This window comes from Lissotriton vulgaris, chromosome 7 (assembly GCF_964263255.1).
Source record: "Lissotriton vulgaris chromosome 7, aLisVul1.2, whole genome shotgun sequence".
NCBI lineage: Eukaryota > Metazoa > Chordata > Amphibia > Caudata > Salamandridae > Lissotriton > Lissotriton vulgaris.
In genome coordinates, this window is record NC_141695.1 from 1,752,946,401 (window position 1) to 1,752,953,571 (window position 7,171).

Consider the following 7,171-nt stretch of genomic DNA (forward strand, 5'->3'; position numbering starts at 1 on the left):
TATAGAGCACTTTTTCCTCCTTCCTTTTTTGGTTTTCACAACTCACTTCTGCACTGCTCCTCAGTTACTTAACAGCATCTCCTTTACCGCATAACACCTTTCCCTTGTTGAAGTGGCAATAACTGAGTCTCCACATTTGGGAAATGTTTCAAATGATGACAGGGCGGCTAAGGACGAGTAACTGATGGATATCTTCCCACATAGTGCGATACTTTGTTGTGCGCTGCATTAACACGCACTTAGTCATCCAGGCACGCTTCATAAAAGACACCTTTTTTTGTTGACCCACAGTTATTTTGTTGTTTATCTGAATGTTTGAACATGGCCATGTTTGGAAGTATGTTTTTTATGATTGAATGAGGGGTACGTGACAAAAATCACTATGCTGTGTAGTAGCAATTTGAATTGTTTTGGCTGTTGTTGCCGCCCTAATGATACGCGCTTGGCTGAAAGTCAACCTGCCCCGCCTGAGGGCAGCCCGAGTTATGACATGTATGTAAAGCATGGTATTACACCTATCTTGTTTAATACACTATGGCATAAATATACTAAGGATAATGTAGAGTTGCAATGGCCCTTAACCAGATCTTTTGACGAGAAAAAGATAAATTTTCTGCAAGATCAATTGTTTTCTAAACGTAGTCGACAGTCAATGTTTGATTCCCTAAATCTATGGCAGAACGAAGCAAAGTGTAGGCGTATACGAGAGGAGAAAGTATGCAGAATGAAGGGAGGTCAGACGATTACGCAGAAAGCTATTGCTTATGATAAGGCTCAAACCTAACAGGGAATTGATTGTGCAGATAGGGAATTCAGATTGCAAGTGGATAAGACCTAGGTGGCTAGAACTGAAGCGGAGGATGAGATGGAGGATTTATTGGATACTCGTCAGACTCCCCCTAATGCTCCACAGCGTATATATCCCGTTGTTCCCCCAACTCCAGTACAGGTCCCTTCAGCCTCTGCCCCTGTTGTTTCCTCTCCCCTTGTCTCTCCAGGAATGTCCTCTGTCTTATCTCACTCTGTGTCTGAGATGGCTACTTTATGGCCACCTACCCCGCCATCCTCTATTATGACCACAGCTGTTTTGTCTTCCCCTTTCTCTGTGTGGGCGTCCCATTCCTTGAGCACAACCCCATCCCTAGCTGACCCAACTCCATCTCGTGCTGCGGAGGATTTCGACACACGAAAGTTGTTTACTCGTTCGATTGTAGGACTAAATGAGAAACAGATGTTTGAAAGTCAGTCATCCCAATGGATGCTACAGCCTATTTATGCTATGACTGATATATGGTAAGTATGGGCGCAAAATCTGCTCCGCTCGCGAAATTTGTGAATTTTCAGCAATTTCCCGATCCGCGAATCTCGCGAAATTGCCGAAAATTCGCAAATTCGGGAGCGGGCAGATTTTTTTTGGGGCCCACAGGAAGCACAGTTAAGGCAGGTGCTCGAGTTGAAGCTAACTTTGTAACCATTTTAGAATGGCGCCGGCAAGCTGCCTGAGTGCTTGCTAGCGCCATTCTAAAATGGTTACAAAGTTAGCTTCAACTCCGACACCTGCCTTAACTCTGCAAGTGCTTCCTGTGGTCCAAAAATTAAACCTCAACAGGAAGCACTTACAGATGTAAATAAAGGAGCTTCCCGGGTTGAAGCTCAAATTCAGTAACGTTTTAATCAGCCCAAAACATTAGTGAGCACGGTCGAGGCTGGGCAAGTGTGCTTTAACCCCATATCTGCCATCGAAAATTAGCAGTAATACTCGAGGGAGGTCTTTGAATCCCTGAGTTTCTCGAGCGCAACCCCCGTGTATTTCCTGTGACCAGGAGGCTGCATTCACCTCACCTGCTGCCCTGCTCGCTCTTTGACCTTATAAACAAGAGGCATGTGAATACACATAGAAGCCCTGCACCACACACTAGCAGTATCAAGCGTCTTCCCGCCCTTTCCCAATCCCAACTATGATGTACAGCTCACTCAAGGGACCTCAGCGCATTTTGGCGCGGTGGCAAGTTACAGGCATACACGGTCCGTGGAGAGAAATCTTCTGGCCCTTTACGCAGCTGCAGTGTAGGAAAAGCACTATAATTTACCCAACGAGGTAACACATACTAATTAGCCAGTAGAAAGTACTCCAGTTGAGTACAGGTATTGCACAAAACGGTGGCATCTTCGTGGATAACTATGCAGGGCGGAATTCATTCTGGCACGAGGCTCCTGTCACAAAAATTAAACCTCAACAGGAAGCACTTACAGTTATAAAATAACGCAGGTGCCCGAGTTGAAGCTCAAATTCAGCAAAAAAATCATTTTTTGCGATTTTGCGCGAATTCGCGGACCACAGATCCGCAAAATTCGCCCATACTTAATATATGGAGCACGCTTCGAGACTTTGAGCCTGTTATGCAGCAACATGCCCTGAAATACATGGCCACATGTCTTATTACTTTATGGGAACAGTGTTTTGCGGGAGGGATGGCCCCCCAAGTGATGTATGATATTCGGGACAGGGCTCATAAGTCTGAACTTAGACCAGAGGAAGTGTACAAAAATGTTGAGGTTCTATTAAGTTATCAAGGGCGGATGCACCAAAAGTGTTCCTCGTGGGACTCACAGCACCCTATGCGAGAAGTCCATCCTATTTTTCATTCTGAATTACCGGAATTAAAAAATTATCGGGATGAGGTGACTAGACCTCGTGTAGAGGCGCAAGTACAGGAACAATGGGTTTACACCCCCTGGAAGAGGAGTGAAGTCCTCTCGCTGAAATCACAACTACCTGTCCCCCGTAAGAATCCCACAGCTTATTATAAAGAACTTACAGAAGCGGCTTCCTCAGCCGTTATGACCCTAGCTGACATAGAGCTATTTTTTTGCGTTGTTAGTTCCTGTTGATATATGGCGGCAGGTGCATGATCATGACCATGTTCCAGAGTTGGGCGGAACATGGGATCAGATAAAAGATTGGGATAAGGAACGTAAGCCTGGTGATAAACCGAAACCCGAACTGTTGGTGTTACCTGACCGTATTATTACTTACATGCATTCCTTAATTCCTCCTCGTAAGGTGGATTGGGATAAATTGACAGCATGTAAGCAGAAGAAAGATTAAAGCGTTTCTGATTTCTTCACTAGATTTGAAGACGTATTCATTGATTTTAGTGGGCAGGATTTATCAGTGGAAGGCGGTATACGATTATTTGTTAATCGTTTTGTGACCAATTTGTTACCGGAAGTCTCTGCACGGCTACAAGCTGCTGAAAGTACCTGGACCACCTCCACGCCCTCAGTAATATTGAGTATCGCCCAATATTACGAACATAGAGAAAACGAGAGTAAGGATAAGGCGGAAAAGAAAACGAAAGACCTTCAGACACAGGTGTAGTTGCAACAAGTTGTTCGAGGACGAGGCAGAGAGAGAGGTGGTAGAGGGTTCGTCCCAAGGGGGGCGGGAACTGGACAGGGCAGAGGGCCTTCTGTTGTTTTGGGAATAAACCGGTGTGCTTATTGTAAGGAGGAAGGGCATTGGCGATTTCAGTGTCCATTGTTGCTGGCTCAGAATGGTGCCATGAGAGGTGGAGGAAGAGGTCGAGGTGGTGTGGATCACAGTGATATGCGACGAGAGGCGGCGACACACGTTGGATCAGAAAATAAATATTTTGATAATCAGAGAGGTAGGCAGTATTATAATGAGGACTGTGCGATAGATGCAACCGAAGGGTATGCCTATACATAGGACAGCCGAGGACAGAGTGGGGGCCAGGTGTCGGTACCCGTTGATCAGCAAGGTACTTATGTAAAGGCGCATTTGATGGGGACATCTGAAAAGTTCTTAGTTGATACGGATGCGATGAATAGTTCTATTTCTCTCTCTCTGGTCCCAGGGGATGCTCTGTCTGGGCAAAATAATGTTTCGGTGGGATTCTCGGGAATTCAAGTGGTGAGCCCGATTTATTTATTTATTTTATTTATTTTAGTTTTTTATAGAGCGCGTAGTCACCCACGAGTATCCCAGCGCTAAACCTCGGGCTCCTAAGGGTTGAAAGTAGGGGATGTTGACGACTCAAGGGAAGAGTAGGGTTTTAAGGGACTTCCTGAATCGTAGGAGGTTTGGTTCCGCTCTGAGACTCGGGGGGAGCGCGTTCCATTTTATTGATGTATTGACCGAGAAGCGGCGGCCACCTGCGCGGGCCTTCTTCACCCTAGGAATCATGATAAGGTTTCCATGTTCTGACCGAAGCGCTCTAGTAGGTCTGTAGGGTGTGATCCAGTTGTTGAGGATTGGGGGGCCTGCGTTGTGCAGTACTTTGTGGGCCAGGCAAAGGGCCTTGAAAGTTACTCTTTCCCTAATTGGGAGCCAGTGTAGCTTCCTCAGTGCAGGTTTGGCTGATGTTCTGGCTGGAGTATTCGTAAGTAGTCGGGCTGCGGCATTCTGGGTTTTTTGCAATGTTTGTTTCCAAACCTATTCCGTTTACAATTGGTCCAGTTTCAATAGACTCCCTGTTTCTTTTGATTTCGCATTGTGGTGAAAATGTATTGTTCTTTGATTTGTTGAAGAAATTACATGCTAAAATTAATTGTTCACCTGATGGTGTTTGTTTGACTATCAATCCCCTTGGCAAGCATACTTTGCAGTGTTTCACCAAAAATGAACCCTCCCTCCTGAGTTTGCTGCTATCCCAGCGATACTGTGGGCCACAGGAGACACAGATGTAGGATTATTGAAGATTCCACCCGTTTCTATTACTTTGAAGCAAAATGCTTGGCTTCCGGGTATACCTCAGTACAAGATTTCTCCAGCCAGCGAGAAAGCTTTGCTCTCCATCACACAAGATGTGATCAAGAGGAGTGTGGTGGAGGAGACGGCTGCTAATACATGCAACAGCCTAATTTTACTGATCTTAAAAAAGGCCCCTGTTGGAAGTGATCCTGACTATGTTGATAATTATCGTTTTGTGATTGATTTGCGTGAAATTAATAAAATAGTGGTGCCCCAATACCCTGTAGTTTCTGACATCACTACTATTCTCACTATGATTCCTCCCACTGCTAAATATTTCTCTGTGATCGATTTAAAGAATGCTTTCTTTAGCATTCCGATACATCCTGATAGCCGCCATATTTTCGGCTTCTCATTATCTGGTCGCAGCTTCCGGTTTTGTTGCGCTCCCCAGGGGTACACAGAGAGTCCTAGTATTTATAGTCAAGCTTTGCAAACATTGTTGGATGATTTGGTCCTGCCCCCTGGCAATGTTCTTTTGCAATATGTCGATGATCTGTTAGAGGCCTCTGATACTGAGGAAGGTTGTAAGGAAGCCACTGTACGATTATTGTCTCATTTGGCAGCTAATGGCAATAAAGTAACTCTTTCTAAATTCCAATATTGTCGACTGGAGGTGACCTACCTAGGTCATCTACTGTCGAAAGAGGGGAGGAGACTAACGCCTGAACGTGTGACTACCATTTCTAATATGTCTGTGCCTCGTACTCAGCAGGATGTTCGTGCATTTCTTGGCATAACTTCTTACTATCGCCAATGTATCCCTAATTTTTCCCTCCTCACTAAACCTCTTCTGTATTTAACCACTAAAGATGTACATAAACCTTTACCCGGGAATGATGATTGCCAAAATGCTTGTGATTCTTTGAAACCTGCGCTTTGCTCTGCACCTCTTCTTGGGACCCCTGACTACCAAAAACCTATTGTGCTTTATGTACACGAGGTGAACAGTCGCTCGCTTTCTGTGTTAACACAAGGCTTCGGTGGTACGCAGAGACCTTGTGCGTTGTGCCTATTTCTTGGCGGTGTTGGATAGCGTCGCCAGAGCACTCCCTAGCTGTTTAAAGGCTACTGCTGCAGTCGCAGTGGCTATTCGACAGTCGGAATTGCTCATTCTGAACACTGACCTCACAGTGATAGTACTGCACGCTGTGGATACATTATTGAACAAAACAAAGACCCAGCACCTTACGAGTGCACGTCTTACAGGGTACAAATTGACTTTGTTTGCTCCCCACATTACGTTTAAACGATGTGCCACTGTGAACCCTGCTACGTTACTACACCTCCCTTCAAACGAAAAGAACAATGATGTTCATGATTGTATATTTCAGACTGAGGAAGAGACGAAGGGACGGGTATCCCTGACAGACAATCCTCTATCTGACCCTCAAGGGGAGTTGCATGTCGATGGCTCTTGTTTCAAATTACCAGATGGCATGACAACCGCAGCATATGCAATAACTACTCTTCACACTATAGTTGAGGCTTCTTGAGTACCCTATCAATCAGCACAGGCAGCGGAGTTAGTGGCATTGCTTCGGGCTTGTGAGTTAAGTGAAGGATTGAGAGTAAATATTTACACCAACAGCCAGTACGCCTTCGGCGTGGCTCATAGCTTTAGCCGACTTTGGGCAGCAAATACAGCATGGTCCCTTGATTTTGCGATTGCTGACGGTACCAGAGATCGTGGCTGTAGTTAAATGCAGTGCACACAAGGCAGTGGTTGATGCAGTAGGTGAAGGTAATGCCTTTGCCGATCAAGTAGCTAAGGAAACTGCGAAATCCAAATTGACCTCAATGTTTGTGACTAGTTGTGCTAGGTGGGTGGTGGAAACAGAGATGTTTCATAACACCATGGAGAGTGTCCGAGAAATACAGAAAGAAGCTACCCCTATTGAGCTGGCTCACTGGAAAGAGAAAGTGGGGAAATTAGATGCAAACGATTGTTGGATTGATTTGACAGAAAAACAGCGGTGGTTGTTGCCCAATGCATTAGTGAATGCGGTGGTAACAATGGCACATGGTCCAGCTCATATTGGGGCAAAGGGTATTTGTGCATTATTGGATCCTGTATGGTACAATCCCAATATTCCAAGGACCGCTGCTCATTTGGTGCAATATTGCATGGTTTGTTTACGATATAATCCTGGGGGCAGGGAGCCTGTTCTGAGTGGAAACTTTGCACCACCATATTTGCCTTTTGAGGTGCACCAAATGGATTATATCCAGCGGGAGCGCGTAAATAATTTGAAGTATGTCCTGGTCGTGGTGTGCGCTTTAAGTAAATGGGTGGAAGCCTACCCGACCAAAGAAAATACTGCTTTGGCAACGGCAAAGGCGTTGGTAAAGGAATAGTTACCACGCTAGGGAATGCCTCCGGTGATCTGGAGT